General features: G+C 41.2%; 1 long non-coding RNA gene across 1 annotated transcript; it reads left to right on the top strand.

Moving 5' to 3' along the window:
- Positions 1-2,354: 2,354 nt before the first annotated feature.
- Positions 2,355-11,217, top strand: LOC139005258 (uncharacterized). The gene is made up of 4 exons (XR_011470651.1): positions 2,355-2,434; positions 3,312-3,417; positions 5,168-5,233; positions 10,799-11,217. It is a non-coding gene; the product is annotated as an uncharacterized lncRNA (long non-coding RNA).
- The last annotated feature ends 10,681 nt before the right edge of the window (positions 11,218-21,898 follow it).

The following is a 21,898-nucleotide window of genomic DNA, read 5'->3' as shown; positions in this document are numbered from 1 at the left end:
TACAGACATTTGTGATGGGGTAGGTTCTGAGGGAATCATCAGGGTGAGGCCAGCAGAGTTTATAGGGCTAAAACAGACCAATATTTGGTCATGTGGATAGAGAGCTTTGCACAGCAATGGTGGCTCCAGTCAGCATGTGAGGGGGAAAATGACCCTCACCCTAAAGCTACAGAACTCAGTCTCTGACATCCCGTTTGCCTACACATCCTCAAGATCCCTCCAAGAAAGTCTGCACTGCCAACTCAGGCTGGCAGGTGGGAGCTTGGCAGGGCAGGGATACTGTATTTGGGAGGGAGTAATAATGCATTCCACCAGGCTGATGCCCTGTGGAGGGGAATGCTCAACCCAAGAAATATGGCATCTGTGGACTGTGGTGGGAGAGGGATTCAACACAAGGACCTGGTTGGCTTTCCCTTTAGCTCTCTCCCTGAAGCCACACAACCCACTCTCTCCTTGTATGACTCCAGTCTGCTCTGAGCAACCTTCCCTCTGCTTAAGCCCACGGTGAGTGGCTGCAAATGACATTTTCTGCACTGACTTTTTAAGAGGGCTCCTGGGTTTCTGGCAGACTCCCGTCTCTCCCTAGTAGATGGAATCTCTGATGACTTTCACAGCCAGGAATTAGGTGGGTTTCTCTTCCTTTTGTGGTGCTCCAGGCTGGGGAGCCTGTGTTGGGTTGAGCCCGTTGCTCCTGACAGTGGACTTTGTAGGTGAAATATCTCTCCAGATTCTCTACTGCTGCACGTGTGGGGCCACCTCATTTTGATCCTCAGTCCGTCCTACCAGTCTCCATGTGGCTTCTTCTGTAAATCCTTGGTCATAAGACTTCTGTTCAGCTGGACTTCAATTGGTTACTTAGGTTGATTGTTCTAAAATTTAGTTGTACTTCTGGTTTGATCCTGGGAGGAGGTGAGTGTAACTTCCACCTACTCCACCACTATATTGGATCCTGTTTTTTGGTGTGTTTTTTTAATTAAAATACTAACATTGAATCATCTCTCGGTTTAGCCATTATGTGCTTTGTGCAAAATATAATTCAACTTGTTAAAATATCTATTTTCTGTATGCTACAAATTCAGGAACTGTCTTGTCCCATCATGTCTGCTATTTAGTACAGTGCTAGCTCATTATAGGTGCTTAAAAATATTTGTACAGTTAATATATACTATACTCTTGAAAGTGTATAAAGTTTAGCTGTTTGTGATCCTTGCTAATTAACACAAGCTAATATAGATTTAAACAATTACAGCATAACTAGGACAATTAATTTTTTTAAAATTTGGCATTCTTGAGCTAAATCCCCAGAAGAAATAAAGTGATAGGTTGTAGACATGATCCAGGGCAACACTGAAATTATAATCTTAGTTTCCCTAGCACAGAGCCATAACTCTAGGAGGCTTATTAGCTCTAGGGGGCTAAAGGGATTTAGCTCCACAAATCATGTTGCCTTTTTAGTATGTAAAAAGCAGTGTCCTATGGACATGAAAAATGAAATGTGGGTGTATGAAAGCCAAGCCAGGCAGGGTCAGAGGGAAACCATAGCCTCCTCATCTCCGTTTTGCTCTTCATGGCAGAAGAGGGACCAGGTGAGGATCATAGCCATCTCTTCTCTTGGGCACATGCTACATAGAGTCAACAAATTCAAGCCAGGATATGCCATCAAGAAACATCTGTACAGTTTTTTAGTCCCGCTGCTGCTTAGCTTAGAGGACAACAACACAGAGGTGGTCAAGGTACGGGTGATCTCTGTCCTGCCAAACTCAGCCTGATACAACCCCTTCCTGCTAGAGCACAGCCCCTTCCCTTTAGTCCTCTTTCATGAGCCTGGTCTGGGATCTGCATTCACTCTACACCAGTGGTTCTCAACCTTCTGGCCGTTTAAATACAGTTCCTCATGTTGTGACCCAACCATAAAATTATTTTCGTTGCTGCTACATAACTGTAATGTTGCTACTGTTATGAATCATAATGTAAATATCTGATATGCAGGATGTTCGTAGGTGACCCCTGTGAAATGGTTGTTCGACAGCCAAAGCGGTTGTGGCCCACAGGTTGAGAACCACTGCTCTACACCTCTTTGGTATCATTTTCTGGGCTGAATCTGAGCACTTTTACCCTCTATTGGGTGCCATCAGTCTTAGACTGATATGGTACTCCTCCCTGAAGTTATGTACATATTTTGACTTGATCAAGGCCCCTGATCCCAGCTACTAATCCCAACCAAACCCCTTGTGGACTAGTTTCATGGTCTGGCCTGGCTCTCCAGAATTATAGGAGGTAGACTTAGGATTTCCTTGTGTCCATCCCATAGGCCTGTGGAGCAGCCCTGACTGAGTGGACGAATGTGATTGGCTGGTCATCCTTCACACAGATGTTTCAGCATACCACCCTCAGTGATCACATGCAGGTGTTGGAAGAAACATGTAACCATTTGGTGAGTGAGAGTCTCTGAAGAAGCCGGTTGCAATATGCATGCTATGGACTCACTTGCAGACTTGGTGGGCAAAGAGGAGAGGGCTGACAGAAGATGTATTCTTTCCTTTCCTTGATTCTCATTCTTTCTCATCAGCAAACTCTGAGAACCCACATTTGGGATGCCAGTCTCTGGATCTCCATATTTGATCCTCTTAGCATCCCAAACTCTGCCTCAGAGGCTAGGGACATCATGCAAGGTTAATAGATGCCAATGGGATAGAAGCCTTCTGGTTAGAGGAAGAGATATAGACAGGAGGCCTCAGGGCTTGAGATCAACAGTCATAGTGGTACGGTCTGTAGCTTCAGTGACTTCAGTGAAGTCAAAAACAGGTCATAGAGCAGGAATCCTTGTTGAAAAGTAAACATTTAAGGGCTGTGCAAGTAGGTTAGGAACTAAATGAGTAATTCTAATATTATGAATTTAAATGCCTTACATAGATAGAGCACTTTACCGTGTACCCTTTAACATTCATTATCCCATTGGTGCCATTGGTAGGTTAGGCAGGTTTTATTTCAACACTTCAGATGAAAAAACTGAGGCCAGTATCAGGGCCAGTATTCAAACATGGGTCTCCTGGCTCTACATCAGTTGTTTTCTCCCTTATCATGTTGGTACCAAGGAGCAAAATTCTCTTTATGAACTTTCTGCTGAGTCTGCACTTTTGCTGGGGTGGGGGTGTCTGAGTATATAGGTTCAAATCGTTTAAGCTGACTGAAGACAGAAAATGCTGCTGCTTGTGGACAAGGTGAGAGGGCCAAGGCTGCAAGACTGTCTCCAGGCGAGTTCCCAGCAACCCCCCTCTCCTTGTCAGCATTACTCCTCTTTGACTTCACAGGTGAATACATGCAAAAGACAATTAGTGGGGGAGTTACTGTTTCAGAGCTTCAGCTTCCTGAAGAGCTCCGAGTCCTTCCTACGGACAGCTGCAGTCCATTTCATAGGTAAGGTGGTCCCTCCTGTCAATTCCTCCCTTCTCTCCAGCAGGAAAGCCCCCCTTGACCTTTCACTAAAGGGCAAAGCCAGAACCATGGCATGATGAAGTTGGTTACATCCTTTCCTAGCTCTGACCTGATTTAGAGATGTTGTGCTGTCAGAATCCAAAATTTGTGTTAGAAAAGCCTGGGGAGGAGGAGTAAGCTATCTGCCTTTGTCCTGGCTCTGTGTGCATCTACCCACTTTGTCAGCATGCTGCTTTGTGAGGAAGAGAAATGTATGCATTTGGAAGGAAAAAACTGTTGCTTCAAATGGAACCCCATGGATTTCCCAAAATATTTTTTGTTTTAAACTATAATAACAGTATGTGTTTATGTTAGAAAGCATAAAATATTCAGACTGGCTGAAAGAAGACAATGAGTAATACCAGAACTTACATCATTTGGATTTAACCACTACTAACACCATAGAATTATTTTTCTTAAAAATATGCTACACAGACGCGCGTGCACGCACACACACACACACACACATGCACACACACATGCACACACACATATATATAGCACTTTAAAAAATATATGTTTTTAATTGATTTTAGAGAGAGAAGAAGGGAGAGAGAGAATCATTGATTGGCTGCCTCCTGCATTGCCCCTACTAGAGATTGAGCCCACAAGCCAGGAAGGTGCCTTGACTGGGAATTGAACCATAATCTCTTGGTTCCTGGATTGATGCTCAATCCCTGACCCACTGGAGCAGAGCTATAGAACTTCCATTTATTTGATTATTTTAAATGTTTTTATTGATTTTTTACAGAGAGGAAGGGAGAGGGATAGAGATTTAGAAACAAAAAAAAAATGAGAGAGAAACATCGATCAGCTGCCTCCTGCACACTCCCTACTAGGGATGTGCCCACAACCAAGGTACATGCCCTTGACCAGAATGGAACCTGGGGGCAAAAATTTAGGGCAAACTTTTTTATAATAAACTTTCGTACCTAGCTCTATCACAAATACATGCATTACATACTCATCAACATTATATTTAATGACTACATAATATTAATTTTATTGTATAGATGGATTTATGAAACCAGTCCTTATTTTTGAATATTGAGACTGTGTTATCTTTTGTTTTTATAGACAGGGACATAGTGGTTAAATCTCTGCATGCCATCATGATTATTTTGTTAAGATACATTGCTTAAAAGTAGAGTTCCTGGACCCAAAGGGTATGCAGAATTTTAAGGATTTGGAACTGCTCTCTAAAAAGTTAGATTCATTTTCTCTTATCACCAGTATGTATATGAGTATCCATTTCGCCAAAAATTTGGCAACCCTAGGTAATATGTTTATAAAATCATTACCAATTTGATAGGTGAAAACAAAGAAGCTTGTTGTTTTGGTTAAATTTTTTTTCAATCACCAGCTAGGTTATGTATTTTGTCCTGTTTATGGCCCATCCATATTTTATTTTTGCAAATTATTGCCTTGTGCCCCCAGTCCATCTTTCTGTTGGAGTAGGAGCCCCATGAAGTTTAACATCCTTGGCGCAGGCTCCACTTATCACCTGGGTCACAGCTGCTCAGAGGGCTGTTCTTTCACTAGGTCACTGACATGTAGCCAGCAAGGCTTCTCTTACATACATTCCTTGCTAAAATCATTTTATAAATTTCCTTGTTCACTACCGAGCCTGGGGAAAGGGATGGCCCAAAGGCTCAGGAATTCTGGATGGACTTTACATCTGTTCTGTCTTTAGCATTAATAGCTAAGAAGATAAACCTGCATTCCATACATGAGGATGATGTGCAGCTGTTACGAAATGGTGAGTCTGGGCCTCGCACCTGGGTTCTGGGTTATATAAGGGGATGGTGCAAGATAGAAAGGAGGAAGGGGCAATTCCTGACGTACATGTGACATTATTTTAAAAGTTTACTCTTATCACTATAAATGTTATATCTAAAAGTTTAAGTGAAGAGAAGTAAGAGAAAGATAAGATTATTTAATCATCATACCAGTTAGATAAAAGCACTGCTAACAATAAGTTCTTGTCACTGCCCCTCTGTCCCGTGCTCTGGGCTGACCCTGCAGAGGTGTGTAAGGCAGACATGGTTCCTTTCCCCCCGAAGAACATGCAGTTTTGTGTTCTTTTTTACTGCCTTAAAATATTTTAAAATTAATTTATACTTATAGAGCCCTTGATATATTAATATTTAAGTTATTTCAATTTTTTTGCTATTCAAACAATGCTACCATGAACATTCTTATATATGCCTCCTCATATACAAGTGTAATTCTTAGTCCAGACTAGATACTAAAAACTCGACTTTTATCATGCATGTTGAACTTAACCGAGTTTAAAGTACAACATTTTAATCTTTCCTACTATGTTGACATGAATTTCAATCACTGCCTTTCCCAATTAGACTTTTATTAACCAATATTTTAGTTCCTTTTGTAAAATCATAATTTATATGCTATGATTATTGTTATTTTTTACAAACCATAGATTTACAAAGTGTTATATGTTCACCATTCCTTTTTGTATCTCTGACCATCCCTCAGGGGTCATTTTTCTCCATCCTTTTAGAAGTTTCTTTAGTGCTGGTATCTTTTTTAAAAAATCCTCACTGGAGGATATGTTTATTGCCTTGAGAGGGAGAGAAGGAGAGAGAGAAAGAAAGAGAGAGAGAGAGAGAGAGAGACATCCATCGGTTGCCTCCTGTACGTGCCCTATAGGGGATGGAACCTGCAACCTTTTGGTGTAGGGAATGACACTCCAACCAACTGAGCCACCTGGCCAGGGCTAGTGCTGGTATCTTTTTTTTTACACACTTTTTATTAATATTTTTATTGATTAAGTTATTGCATATTAGTGCTGGTATCTTGATAATATACTGTCTTAGATTTTGTTTTCTTTGTAAGAATTTCTTCATCCTTGCAAGATAGCTTTACTAGTTTTAAAATTCTACACCAACAATTAATTTCTCTCAGCATTTTGAAGACATTGTGCTATTATTTCCTGGCTTTCTTTGTTGCTAACTAGAAGCCTGCTATTCTAGTGTTTTTTTTTCCATTGTAGGTAATCTCTCCTTTTCCTGTGGCTGTTGTAAGATTTTTTAAAGTGTTATTTAAAACTATAGAGAATCTATCTAATAAAGAGGAAATATGCTAATTGACCCTCATGCCATCGCAAAGATGGCAGTGTCCACAGCCAATAAGGAGGGAATATGCTAATTGACTGCCCCGCCCTCAAAGATGACGGCACCAACAGCCACAAGATGGTGGTGCCCAGTCCCCTCAGCCCCGCCAGGGTGGCAGGTGCGCAGCAAGGCCAAGCCTGCCCCCAGTGGGCACGGCTGCTCCACTTGCCTGCTTCCGGAGACCCCCAGTCCCCTCAGCGCCCCAGCTTCCCAGGTCCAGCCCGAGACTCAAGTATCAGGGCTAGCCGAGGCTTATGCTGCCGGCAGAGGCAGCAGCAGAGGTGTGTTGGGGCGTCTCCTTCCCCTGATCGTCCGGTCACCTCCCACACCTGAGGGCTCCTGGACTGTGAGAGGAGCCCCCTCCAGTGCATGAATTTTCTTGCACTGGGCCTCTAGTAATATAGTAACAGGTAACCATACTCCAATTTCAACAAGTAGCAATTCATGGTCACCTTTTCTTTTTTAAAAGATATGTAGTTTGTTGTTGTTGTTTTTTATTTCAGAAAGAGGAAGGGAGAGAGAGAGAGAGAGAGAGAGAGAGAGGGAGATAGAAACATCAATGATGAGAATTGTCAATCGGCTGCTTCCTGCATGCCCCCTACTGGGGATTGAGCTCACAACCAGGCATGTGCCCTGACCAGGAATCGAACAGTAACCCCCTGGTTCATGCGTCAATGCTGAACCACTGAGCCATGTTGGCCAGGTCTCCATTATTCTTAATCTTACCAAAGTCCTAAAAAAGCGGTAGGGAATGGAAGTTGGTAGTGTGGAGAAAGAGGAGCTGCTATTCCCAATGTCTATCAGAAGAGAAAGTTTTACCTCACCTTTCAAAACCCTTTGTTCCCTTCAGTCCCTGAAGAGCCACACCTATGTTTTATATAGGATGTACTTCTGCTGACTCCCTGCCATTGCTCTCTAGTAATTACATTTGTTAAGTATTGAAAACCTACTGTATACTATGTACTATTCTAAGCATGAAATACTGCAGTGAACAAAACTGATAACCTATCCTTCATGCAGTTTACATTCTAGTCGGGAAGGGAGGAATACCCCTTCAACAAATACATAGATGTTAGATAAGCACTGTGGAGGTCACTGTCTCCATAAGGCAAGGGGTAAGAAGGGCCGGAGTGGGGCCCGGGTACCCCTCCGCTATGGGACATTTAAGCAGAGAGCCGGAGGAAATGAGGGAGTGAACCCTATGACTCTTTGAGGGATAAGCACTTGGCATGTTCAAGGGAGAACAAGAAGATCAATGTGATGGCATGGAGTGAGCAAAAGGCAGGGCAGGAGGTGATGAGATCAGAGAACAGCAGTGGGACCACGTTGATGCGGCCTTTAGCCATGGTAAAGATTTAGGGTTTCACCTGAGTGTAGGGTGCAGCATTGAACACAGTTCTTAACTCTGCTAATGGACACTGGGAAGAGTTTAGGTAGCTTGTGATCAATGGTGGGTGGTATAATTCATTCCAGGAGCAAATGGAAAGGATTTTTGAATTACTTATTCTTCACTATTTTTCATACCACAGTTTCCTTCCTTGATGTAGAGACAAGATGAAGAGAATGTTTGCTTTTCTAGCTCCTGTTCCTATGTCTCAGCCCTTTTGTAGGTGAGAGTGTTATGTTTTTGTCTGAAAGTCCTGGCATGAATGCCACAGGCTTGCTGTTCTGGTGTTGCAGATGCCTATCCTCAGGGGCTTTGCCCTCTGGTTTGAGCCCAGTTAGCGTTTCCTGGTGCCTGCTGTGAGGTAATATTTGAGGGATGCTGTTTGTGAGGTAGTGGTGGAATCCTGTCTCAGAGGAAATGCCTAGCAGACAACTGGACATAGACAAGTCCTTGTTTTCTTTACAGCTCTTTGTCCAGAGCGTAAAATGGTAAATGACTTCTAAGGGTACTTTCTTCCACAAAGTCTGCATTACTCAGACCACTTTCAAATACTAGATCTCTTGATAATGAGCCATGTGAACTTGGGCCAGTTACTTTGCCTCTGTGCCTCAGTTTCTCCATTGGCATCATGAGGATAATAGTGCTGATCTTGAACATTGTTTTGATGATTGAACACAAAACATGGGGAGCACTGAGCTTTGCTGGGCACATAGATGTCCCACAAAACATCTGTGTTGAACTGACTCAGGCTTCTGGGCCAGGGGAGGGGTGGTATTGGGAGGGCAGGTAGGGAGTATATTTGTAGCTAAGGGAGTATATTTGTTGCTTCCCAGAGAGAAGCCATGCTACTGCTAGCACATTAACCATCAGCTGGTAGCATCTGCCCTCTGAGGGCTTGACCCTGGCTTCAGTTCTGACTCTGACATTTTGTATGCTGGCTGCCTTCTCTTAGGTTTTACAGTGTGATCTCTACTGTGTAGTAGATACCTATTCCAGCTACCATAGTTCAATTTCAGGGAAAGTATATACAGAATGGAAATCTTGGACTCCTAAGTCTATCAGAGAATTCACCTTACCTTCCTCTTCCCACCCAGCCTCCTAGAAAGATGCCCAAATACCTAGATAGGAGGAAATTTTTCCCAAGGAAAATACTTCTAATTACACTTCCACCCATATGTAGTTCTGAGCAAACCTGTGGTTGAGAAATGGTTCTTTAAAGGATTGTATATTTTCTATATAGTGCAAGCCCAACTCTCCTTTTTTCTATTCTAAATGAGATCAACATGAAGCTGTAGACTTTGATGGGCCTGGTTGGCTATTAGATTTGTTGAGCCCACATTTTTCCTGTCCCTTTTCTCCTTTGCAATACTAGTAAGTAATTTCCTGTCTCCATCCCTCTGTTCCCACTCAACTCTAAACTATGCACCCCTATTCCTTAACTGGACCACGTTGACAGCTCCTGACATCTGGTTTCTCTCTACACTACTCTCCATGCAGCAGCCAGGATCTCCTTGAAACATGTACACTGGATCATGGCACGCTTTTGCTTAAACCCCTTCAGTGGCTCTCCACTGCTCTTTGGGTCAAAGTTTGGTCCCTTACCCTGGGTCACAGGCCCTGAGAAGTCTGGCTTCTGACTTCTCTCCACCTTTAGCCTACATCATGTCCCCCTCACTAGAAGGGGCAGCCACACTGGCTATTTTCTGCAGGATGACGCGATCCCTGCCTCCACTGAGATACTTTCTGGCCTTGATCTTCATGGGGCTGCCTTGGAGGCTGGCTCCCATTCTTTGCATCCCAGCTCAAATGTCACCTTCTCAGAGAGGCGTTCCCTGACTGGCCTATATAAAGGGGTCCTTCCCAGTTAGCTGTTCTCATCATCCTGTTAAATTTCCTTCTTTGCACTTAATTTATGTTTACTTTTTTTTCTCCACTAGAATATTAAGTTCTATTTTTAAATATATATTTTTATTGATTTCAGAGAGGAAGGAGAAGGGAGAGGGAGAGAGAGATAGAAACATCAATGATGAGAATCATTGATTGGCTGCCTCCTGCACGCCCCACACTGGGGATTGAACCTGAAACCCGGGCAGGTGCCCTGACCAGGAATCGAACCATGACCTCCAGGTTCATAAGTTGATGCTAAACTACTGAGCTGCACCGCCTGGACTAGAATGTTCTTGACTGTGGGGAATGTCTTTCTTATTCACTACTATATCTCTAGGAAGTTGCATATGCCTCTTTCCCTTATACCCACTTGGTCAGAACTTAGTTATATGACCACACCTAGCTGTAAGGGAGGATGGGATATATAGTCTTTGTTTATGGCACAGTGCATGATGATAGTACTGTAAATCTCAATTAAGAGTTGTTGATCATTGTTTATAACAGTGAAAAATTGCAAGCAGCCTTATTGTTTACTAATAAGGTGTTCATCAAAGAAATTATGATAGAATCATGTGATTGGATATTAAGTTATATGGGGAAATATTTTATGGGAAGAAAAATGTTAATCCTATTTTTGTAAAACAAAGTGTCTATGTTAGATATTTAAGAAATACTACAAGGATAGGTATTTAAATATATATTTTTTTCGGGGTTGAGTACTTTTGCTTTCTTTTTAAAAAACAATTTGTATTTAAACATTTTCTATAATCAAACAATAGCACTTTTACAATGACACAAAGTTATTCTAAATGAAGTTATATTATAATGTGACAAGTGGGGTGGAAAACAATGGTGTTTGGGTAAACAGTTTTTGGAGCTTGAGAATCTGAGTTGACTTCCTTTCTGGTTTCAGCTCTTGAAAGTATGAAGAATGATCCTGTGGAATCTATCCAGATTCTGGTGACTACTCTTCTTCAAAATATTGAGGAATATGTTAATCCTGAGGACAGCTCTACTTCCATTATTAGTACTCGCTTCTTCCGATTACGTGGCAGGAAAGCCCTAAAAAGAAAGAGGCACCTATTTAAGACTGTCAGACGTGAAGGAGATAATGATACTGATCGGTCCAGGAATTGGCTCCTAGGCCCTCTAAATTTACTGTGGAACTGGTGCAAGGGAGGGTAAAAAATACTCGCCTTATAATAGGCAACTTAGAAAAGTCAACACAGTCACAAGCACCAAAGTCTGAAAGTCTCCCTGAGGAAACTGAATTGATCCCTAAACAAGTTACTCCTGAGTCACTGTGAACATTTAGAACTGGTGGCTCAAGCCTTTTCCAGTTGTTTATTCGGATGTCAGTGCTGGACTCTGCCATAGTCTCTCCCACCTTTTTTCCAACTGGGTGGGCGACTTTGGTTTAACCCCAAATAGGCAGTTTTGATCTTAGAAGATATAGTATATTCCTTGTTCTTTATCTCCCCTAGGGTACTGTTAGCTATCAGTATGCACATTTGTAAATAAACAGTACTTTTTCATCCTAAACAACATGGCTTCCATCCTAGTTTGGGGGGTTAGGGGATAAACCTGAGTGACAGCAACAGCTCTGGAAGCAGTTCCTTCTACCTTCAGGTAAAGTTTCAAATGGCAAAAGGGAGGAGTAGGGTGGTAGAATCACAGGGTACCTAGTTTTCAATCTTTCCCCCACCTCTGCACAGGTTGCAGGAAATTCACATGTTTGACACATTTCCACGGGTGTATTCAGGTTTCAGGTTAAAGCATAAAAGGCGGGCTTCGAGTTACATACAGTGGAGCAGCAATAACTCTAACTCTCACTCAAAAAGCACATCAAAAAGCTTTTAGGAGGGGAGTTAATGATTACTGAGTTAGTATCAATAATAGTTGCTTAGCACTTTTTATTGAATTCATTTGGCACTTGAAATGCATTCAATCACTCAAGGGTCCACTGTGTTAATATTTGCACCCTCAGATACTACTCATGATAAATGACTGAAAAATAATGATTTAATGATCTCAAATATTTCTACAAGATGATAAGAAGACAATCCTATTTACTAGAAGTGGTAGGGAGGCTTTTGAAATTGTTGATTGCTGTTGCATGATAGGTTGGCATTTCCTAATTCTAAACTTGAAGTTTTAATAAATTCCTACTAGGTGGACAAAGTCATGTGGGCCATGGCTCACGGTCTAAATAATGTACTTCTTCTAGGTGTGAGTAATTGAAAGAAAATCTATAATAATAAAAGTGTAATATGCCAGTTAGACCAGACGTCCTTCCTGACGACCTTCTGGACAAAGCCACAGTGGCGGGGGCTGAGGCAGAGGCAGCCACAGTGGCAGCAGGGACAAGCAAGCCCCTTGCATGGATTTTGTGAATCAGGCCTCTAGTATAACAATAAAAAACAGTGGGGACTGTAAGCCATGGTGATAAACATTCTATTCATTTTCTTATCATACTCTTTACAAACCTATGAAGTACATTTTTAGGAAAATTTTCTTTTGTGGAAAATTTTACACATATGCAGAAGTCAAGAGAATAGCATAGTAAGCCTTTTGTACTCATCACCAAATTTCACCATTTATTAACTCAGGATTAATCATGTGTCACATATACTCCACCCAGTTCCCCCCCTTTCTTACTATTTTGAAGCAAATCCTAGGTCTCATATAATTTCATTCATAAACACTTCAGTATATATCTGTAAAAGATAAAGTTGCTTCAAAAAAACATAACAGAGTATCATGATCACACAATCATTCGTTAACTAGAGGCCCGGTGCAAGAAATTCTTGCATGCATGCAGTCCTTAGGCCTGGCCAGAGATTGAAGCACAAGTGTCTGGCATGGAAGGACAGGTCCCAGCTGACCTCTGGGCCATGGGCCACACCTGGGCCTCCTGGGCCCTCACGTGCCCCCCTCTGCTGAGTCACAGTGCCCGAGTCCCCACGTGGAGACCCGCTGAGTGCAGCTGGACACCACAGGCCAGAGCACAGCGTGGGCCTCTAGGCCACCAGCGGTGCCATACAGAAGCTGGGAAGGCAACACACTCTCTCCTGGCCGGCCTCACAGACCAGCTCCTGCATGAACCCACAGGGAGCCCGACTGGCCCCAGTGGTCCCGCCGCTTGCGTCCCGGCTCACCCAGAAGAGGCCTCATGGGTGTGGAGCAGGCACCAGGCACCTGAGGGCAGGGGCTTCCCCAGTGTGTGAACCCTGGCATCTGGGTGAGGGCAGCAAGGGGATTGAGAGCAAGTTTGGCCTACACCCCGCATTCTCACCACACCTCTGTCCCTCTCACCCTGCCTGTGAGAGGTCGAAGCCCCCAGCTCGGGTACCTTGGGAAGTTGGTTGCTGCCACCCACCCCCAATTTCCCATGTCACCCTAGACCCCAGACCTGATTGGGTGATCAGGGCCTGCGGGCTGCTGGTTGCTGTCTGTTGAACAATAGGTCAGGCTGGTAGTGTCCTGGGGGGAAAGGTGGGGGCAGGGGGTGGGAGGATAGAGTGGGGAGGTAGAGGAAGGGGAGGCCCCCCCTTCGCCTGGCTCCCTCAGTGCCTGTAAGCTGGGCCGCGGCCCTGCTCCTTGCCGCCTCAGCTGGTTACCCTTAGCATCAAGATTGTGGCCTCAAAACCCCACTTTCCACCCGCCTTGGCCTGGCACCACCTGCTCACCTGTTCCACCATCCCACTGTGGTCCTGCTCTCATGGAGGCTCATGAGGGTTAGCACCGCCTCCATGGCTGCCCACTGCCAGTGCTGCATCCCTGATGCCTGCCATGTTCCACGCCGCCCCCTGGTGGTCAGCGTACATCAGGGAGTGGCGGAACTCCTGGTCGAGGGGACAATTTGCATATTATGCTTTTTTTTATATAGGATATCTTTAAATACTCTAGTATTCCAAATTTCCAATGGTCTTACTTATTTTGTACAATGTGTTTTTTTGAACCACGATCCAAATAAAGTCCTACTTTATGATTTTTAAATTTGTTTCCTGGCATTTTTAAAACAATTGTTTTTATTTTTAATTTTAAAAACTTTTAGAAATATGGTTTTATTGATTTTAGAGAGAGGGGGAGGGAAAAAGAGACATAGAAACATCAATGATGAGAGAGAGTCATTGATCAGCTGCCTCCTGCATGCCTCACACTGGAACCACAACCCAGGCATGTGCCCTGACTGGGAATTGAACTTTGACCACTTGGTGCCTGGGTTGATGCTCATCACTGAACCATACCGCCTGGGCTTCTTGGATTTTTTTGAACTTTGGTTTGTACTTTGATCTCTTGTTTTTCTTCCCTTACAATTTATTTATTGAAGAAACGAGGTCATTTTTCCATATTTTGGATTTTGCTAATTATGTCTTCATGAAGTTGTCTAACATGTTTCTCTGTTCTCTGTATTTACTGTAAATTAGTAGTTTGATCCAAAGGCTTGATCAGCCTGGCCAGTGTGGCTCACTGATTGAGTGTCAACCCATGAACCAGGAGGTCACAGTTTGATTCCTGGTCAGGGCACATGCGGGAGTTGTGGGCTCCTTCCTCAGTGGGGGGTGTGCAAGAGGCAGCTGATCGATGATATTCTCTCATCATTGATGTTTCTGTCCCTCTCTTTCTCACCCTTCCTCTCTCTGAAGTCAATGAAAACATATTAAAAATATTTTTAAACATAAAGGCTTGATCAAATTCAGGTTAAATATGGAGGGACAACAAATATTTTGCTAAATTCTTCTATCAGGAGGTACACAATGTATGGTTGTCTATTTTTTTTTTTTGGTGATATTAGCTGTTGATCCATTATGGATTGAAAAATAGTGGTATTCTTATATTATTTCTTCTTCATTGATTAGCTGGCATACTTCTATAAAGAGATACTGTCCCTTATAAACTGTTTTGTTACCCAGTGGTCAGATATATATAGAAAAGTCTGTATATAGCTTGATTTATTCTTTTTATTTACAATTTTTAAAATAATTGGTTGTTTCATACCCTTCAATTGCAATCAACTTTATTTTTTCTTAAGAATCATTATGAACTTTGAGATTTAAGCATTTTGTTTTGTTTTGTTTTTTGTTAATCCTTACCCAAGGATATTTTTTCATTGTTTTTTGGGAGAGTGGAAGAGAGAGGAAAAGCCAGAAAGAAACACATTGATTGGTTTCCTCCTGCACCAGTCCTGACGAGGGCCCGGGCCAGGGAGGAGACTGCAACAACGTACGTACCCTTGTCCGCAACCGAACCCAGGACCCTTTGGTCCGCAGGCCTACACTCTATTCACTGAGTCAGACCAGCCAGGGTGAGATTTAAACATATTTGATGTATTTCAATTGATTGCAATTACTTTCCTTATTGTGCAAAATGTCTCATTTTTGGCCAGGAGTCCCTTCAAATTTGCTCTTGAGACTTGTTGACATCACCCTGATAATCTTTGCTCCCTAGAGTGGCAATATGTTCCAGGCTCATCTCATATATCTTTGGCTCTAGGCCTGGAATCAATAATTTCTCCAAGTCCTGGTTTCTTTTAGTGGGAAGTGGGATTTGGAGGCCACAATCTTGATGCTAGGGGTAGATATGACCATTTTAAAACATTAAAAAAATTAACAGCTTTATTGAGGTTTGATTTACATATCAAAATGTATACACTAAAAACTATAAAACATTGCTGAAAGAAATTAAAGACCTAAACCAGCGGTTCTCAACCTGTGGGTCGCGACCCCTCTGGGGGTTGAACGACCCTTTCACAGGGATCACGTAAGACCATCGGAAAACACATATAATTACATATTGTTTTTGTGATTAATCACTATTCTTTAATTATGTTCAATTTTTAACAATGAAAATACATCCTGCATATCAGATATTTACATTATGATTTATAACAGTAGCAGAATTACAATTATGAAGTAGCAATGAACATAATTTTATGGTTGGAGGTCACCACAACATGAACTGTATTCAAGGGTCGCGGCATTAGGAAGGCTGAGAACCACTGACCTAAACAAAGAGGAACGCAGCACATATTCATGGATCAGAAGACTAAAATTATTAAAATGGCAATACTCCTCAGTTGGTCTGGAGCAGTGGTCAGCAAACTGCGGCTCGCGAGCCACATGCGGCTCTTTGGCCCCTTGAGTGTGGCTCTTCCACAAAATACCGACTTCTGTGCATGGGCCACAAAGTTTCAGTCGCACTGTACATGCTCGCCCACACGTGGTATTTTGTGGAAGAGCCACATTCAAGGGGCCAAAGAGCCGCATGTGGCTCGCGAGCCGCAGTTTGGCGACTACTGGTCTAGAGATTCAACACAATCCCTGCTCCTTTTTTCTTTTCTTTTTTTTGGCAAAAATTGGCAAACTGACCCTAAAATTCATATGGAAATGCAAAGGACCCAGAATAGCCAAAACAATCCTAGAAATGAATAAGGTTGGAGGACTTACACTTTCTGATTTCAAAACTGACTACTAAGATAATCAATACAGTGTAGTACTGGCATAAAAATAGACATATAGGTCAATTGAAGTCCAGAAATAAACCCTTATATTTAGAGCCCTGGTCGGGTATCTCAGTTGGTTAGAGCATTGCCCTAATATGCCACAGGTTGTGGCTTCGATTCCCCATCAGGACACATACAAGAATCAATCAGTGAATGCATAAATAAATGGAACAACAAATTGATATTTCTCTCCTCAAATTTTAAAACTTTGAACCTTATATTTATAGTCAACTGATTTTTTATAGAAGTGCCAAGAATTGTATTAAATATTCATAGAAGCGCTAACCACAAGAGCCAAACTGTGGCAACAATCAAACACCCATCAACTGATGAAAGAATAACCTAAGTGTAGTATGTCTATATAATGAAATACTATTCAACCATAAAAAGGAAGTACTAATACATACTACAATAATGATGAACCTTGAAAATGTATGTTCCATGAAAGAAGCCAGACACAAAAGAACACATATTGCAAACTTTCATTTATATGAAATGTCCAGAATAGTATATGTACTACTTGGTGTGAATACTGCACCATGTGGATATGTTACCATGTTGATGTATATCCTTCCAGTTTTTTCCTGCATTTCTGAATGATGATTGTCTTGTAGTTTAGTTGTAATTTTGATGTGGTTGTGGGAGGATGCGAGTACTGTGTTTCCTGTGCTGCCATCTTGACCATAAGCCCCTCTAACCTCTTTTTTTTATTTATTTATTTATTTATTTATTTATTTGTTTGTTTGTTTGTTTGTTTGTTAATCCTCACCCGAGGATATTATTTTCCCATTGATTTTTTATTTATTTATTTATTTTTTTTTATTTTTCGCTAAAAGTATTACAAAGTGTATTACATAAGTGTCCTTTTTTCCCCCCCGCCCTTGACAGACCCCTGCCCTCCCTTACCCCCCAGTGTCTTATGTCCATTAGTTATGGTTATATGGATGCATACAAGTCCTTCGGTTGATCTCTTAATCCCCTCCCTCCTCCCCCCCAACCCTCCCTGGCCTTCCCATTGCAGTTTGACAATCAGTTTGAGGCAGCTCTGCCTCTGTATCTATTATTGTTCAAAAGTTTGTAATGGTCTTTATTATCCATGAATGAGTGAGATCATGTGGTATTTTTCCTTCATTGACTGGCTTATTTCACTTAGCATAATGCTCTCCAGTTCCATCCATGCTGTTGCAAATGGCAAGAGTTCTTTCTATTTTACCACAGCATAGTATTTCACTGTGTAGATGTACCACGGTTTTTTAATCCACTCATCTGCTGATGGGCACTTAGGCTGTTTCCAAATCTTAGCTATGGTGAATTGTGCTGCTATAAACATAGGGGTGCATATATCCTTTCTGATTGGTGTTTCTAGCTTCTTGGGATATATTCCTAGAAGTGGAATCACAGGGTCAAATGGGAGTTCCATTTTTAGTTTTTTGAGGAAGCTCCATACTGTTCTCCACAGTGGCTGCACCAGTCTGCATTCCCACCAGCAGTGCACGAGTGTTCCTTTTTCTCCACATCCTCTCCAACACTTGTTGTTTGTGGATTTGTTGATGATAGCCATTCTGGCAGGTGTGAGATGATATTGAATTGTTGTTTTGATTTGCACCTCTCATATAATTAGTGACTTTGAGCATGTTTTCATATGTCTTTTGGCCTTCTGTATGTCCTCGTTCGAAAAGTGTTTATCCAGGTCCATTGCCCATTTTTTGATTGGATTGTTTATCTTCCTATTGTTAAGTTTCATGAGTTCCATGTAAATGTTGGAGATTAAACCCTTATCGGTAATATCGTTGGCAAATATGTTCTCCCATGCAGTGGGTCTTCTTGTTGTTTTGTTGATGGTTTCCTTTGCTGTGCAAAAGCTTTTTATTTTGATGTAGTCCCATTTGTTTATTTTCTCTTTAGTTTCCATTGCCCTAGGAGCATTATCAGAGAAGAAATTCCTTCGGCATATGTTTGCAATTTTGCTGCCTGTGGATTCCTCTAGTATTTTTATGGTTTCCCATCTTACATTTAAATCTTTTATCCATTTTGAGTTTATTTTTGTGTATGGTGTGAGTTGGTGGTCTATTTTCATCTTTTTGCATGTATCTGTCCAATTTTCCCAACACCATTTATTGAAGAGACTGTCTTGACTCCATTGTATGCTCTTGTCTCCTTTGTCGAATATTAATGGGCATAGTGGTTTGGGTCGATTTCTGGGTTCTCTATTCTATTCCATTGATCTATATGTCTGTTCTTGTGCCAGAATCAAGCTGTTTTAAGAACAGTGGCTTTGGCCCTAACCAGTTTGGCTCAGTGGATAGAGCGTCAGCCTGAGGATTGAAAGGTCCCAGGCTCGATTCCGGTCAAGGGCATGTACCTTGGTTGTGGACAAATCCCCAGTAGGGGGTGTGTGGGAGGCAGCTGATCGATGTTTCTCTCTCATCGATGTTTCTAACTCTCTATCCCTTTCCATTCCTCTCTGTAAAAAATCAATAAAATATATTTTTTAAAAAAAAGAACAGTGGCTTTGTAATACAGCTTGATATCTGGTATTGAGATTCCACCTACTTTGTTCTTCTTTCTCAGGATTGCTGCAGCTATTTGAGGTCTTTTTTTATTCCAGATGAATTTTTGGAGCGTTCATTCTAGATCTGTGAAATATGCCGTTGGTAATTTAATGGGGATTGCATTGAATCTATAGATTGCTTTGGGTAATATGGACATTTTGATGATGTTGATTCTACCAGTCCATGAACACAGTATGTTCTTTCATCTGTTTATGTCTTCCTCTATCTCTTTTTTCAGTGTCCTGTAGTTTTTTGCATATAAGTCTTTTACCTCCTTAGTTAAGTTTATTCCTAGATATCTTAATTTTATTGGTGTGATGTTAAATGGGATTGCTTTTTTAGTCTCACTTTCTGTAAGTTCACTGTTGGTGTAAAGAAATGCCATAGATTTCTTGGTGTTAATTTTGTATCCTGCTACATTGCCAAATTCATTTAATAATTCTAATAATTTTTTGATGGAGTCTTTAGGGTTCTCTATGTACAGTATCATGTCATCTGCAAATAAGGACAGTTTTACTTCTTCTTTTCCAATTTGGATGCCTTTTATTTCTTCTTCTTGTCTAATCACAATGGCTAGTACTTCCAGTATTATGTTGAACAGGAGTGGTGAGAGGGGCCATCCCTGTCTTGTTCCTGTTTTTAGGGGAAATGGTGTTAGTTTTTGCCCATTGATTATGATGTTGGCTGTGGGTTTGTCATATATGGCTTTTATTATGTTGAGGTATGATCCTTCTATTCCCACCTTGCTGAGAGTTTTTATCAAAAATGGGTGTTGGATTTTGTCAAATGCTTTTTCTGCATCAATTGATATGACTATGTGGTTTTTATCTCTCAATTTGTTTATGTGATGTATCACGTTTATTGATTTGTGGATATTGTGCCATCCTTGCATCCCTGGGATGAATCCTATTTGGTCATGTTGTATGATCTTTCTGATGTACTGCTGGATCCGATTTGCTAGGATTTTGGCATCTATGTTCATGAGGGATATTGGCCTATAATTCTCTTTCATTGTGTTGTCTTTGTCTGTTTTTGGTATGAGGGTGATACTGGCTTCATAGAATGGGCTTGGAAGTGTTCCTTCTTCTTGAATTTTTTGGAATAGTCTGAGGAGGATAGGTTTTAGTTCTTCCTTGAATATTTGGTAAAACTTCCCTGTGAAGCTGTCTGGCCCTGGACTTTTGTTTGCTGGAAGCTTTTTGATGACTGCTTCAATTTCTTCCATAGTTATTGGCCTATTGAGATTTTTAGATTTTTCCTGATTAAGTTTTGGAAGGTTGTATTTTTCTAGGAATATGTCCATTTCCTCCAGGTTGTCTAGTTTGTTGGAGTAGAGTTGTTCATAGTATTTTTTTTAACAATCCTTTGTATTTCTGTGGGGTCTATTGTTCTTTCTCCTCTTTCATTTCTGATTTTGTTTATTTGGGTCCTCTCTCTGTTTCTTGGTGAGCCTGGCTAGAGGTTCATCAATCTTGTTTATCCTTTCAAAGAACCAGTTCTTGGTTTTGTTGATCTTTTGTATTGTTTTTTGGGGTTTTTTGTTTGTTTGTTTGTTTTGGTCTCTATGTCGTTTACCTCCGCTCTGATCTTTATTATTTCTTTCCTTCTGCTTACACTGGGCTTTTCTTATTGCTCTCTTTGTAACTCTTTGAGTTGTAGGGTAAGTAAATTATTATCATTGTTTCTTGTTTTTTGCAGTAGGCTTGTAGAGCTATGAACTTCCCTCTCAAGACTGCTTTCACTGTGTCCCATAAGTTTTGGATTGTTGTGCTTTCATTGTCCTTTGTTGCTATGATGTTTATTTCTTCTTGATCTCTCTGGTAACCCATTCATTGTTTAATAGCATGCTATTTAGTCTCCATGTGTTTGATTTTTTTTGGATTGTTTTTATTGTAGTTGATTTCCAGTTTTATGCCATTGTGATCTGAGAAGAGGCTTGATATAATTTCTATCTTCTTGAATTTGAAGAGACTTTGCCTGTGACCCAATATATGGTCTATCTTTGAAAATGACCCATGTGCACTTGAGAAGAATGTATATTCTGTGGCTTTGGGATAAAATGTTCTGAAGATGTTAATTAATTACACCTGATCTAGTGAGTCATTTAGGATTGATGTTTCTTTGATGATTTTTTGTTTAGAGGATTTGTCCAATGGTTATAGTGGGGTGTTAAAGTCCCCTACTATGATTGTATTGCTGTCAATCTCTCCCTTGATCCCCTCCAGAAGTTTTCTTATGTATTTGGGTGCTCCTATATTGGGTGCATATATGTTTACCAGAGTTATTTCTTCTTGTTGGATTGCTCCCTTTAGTATTATGAAGTGGCCTTCCTTATCTCTTTTTATGTCCTTCACTTTGAGATCTAATTTGTCAGATGTAAGTATTGCTACCCCAGTTTTTTTTTTCATTTCCATTCACCTGAAAAACCTTTTTCCATCCCTTCACCATCAGTCTGTGTGTGTCTTTTTTTCTGAGGTGGGTTTCCTGTAGACAGCAGATATATGGGTCATGTTTTCTTATCCACTCAGGTACACTATGTCTTTTGACTAGGGCATTTAATCCATTTACAGTTATTATTTAAAGTTATTATTGATAGATACTTGTTTGTCACCATTTTTATTCTTTACCCCTGTGTTCCTTCTTCATTTCCTATTTTTTCTTTTTGCAGCAGACTCTTTCGGATTTCTTGCATTGCTGGTTTGGTGGTAATAAATTCCCGTAGTCCTTTTTTGTCCGTGAAGCTCCTGATTTCACCCTCAATTTTGATTGATAGCCTTGCTTGGTACAGTATTCTTGGATTCAGACCCTTTCTTGGCATGACTTTGTATATTTCATTCCATTCCCTTCTTGCCTGATGCGTTTCTGTTAAGAAATCAGTCGCTAGCCTGATGGGGGATCCTTTGTAGGTAAATTTTTGTCTCTCTCTGGCCGCTTTTAAGATTCTTGCTTTGTCGTT

This window comes from Myotis yumanensis, unplaced genomic scaffold (genome assembly GCF_028538775.1).
Source record: "Myotis yumanensis isolate MYYU_CA2020_CCGP unplaced genomic scaffold, mMyoYum1.0.hap1 SCAF_3, whole genome shotgun sequence".
NCBI classification, from domain to species: Eukaryota; Metazoa; Chordata; class Mammalia; order Chiroptera; family Vespertilionidae; genus Myotis; species Myotis yumanensis.
Note: the sequence above shows the minus strand (reverse complement) of the source record. Positions and strands in the feature narration are given on the sequence as shown.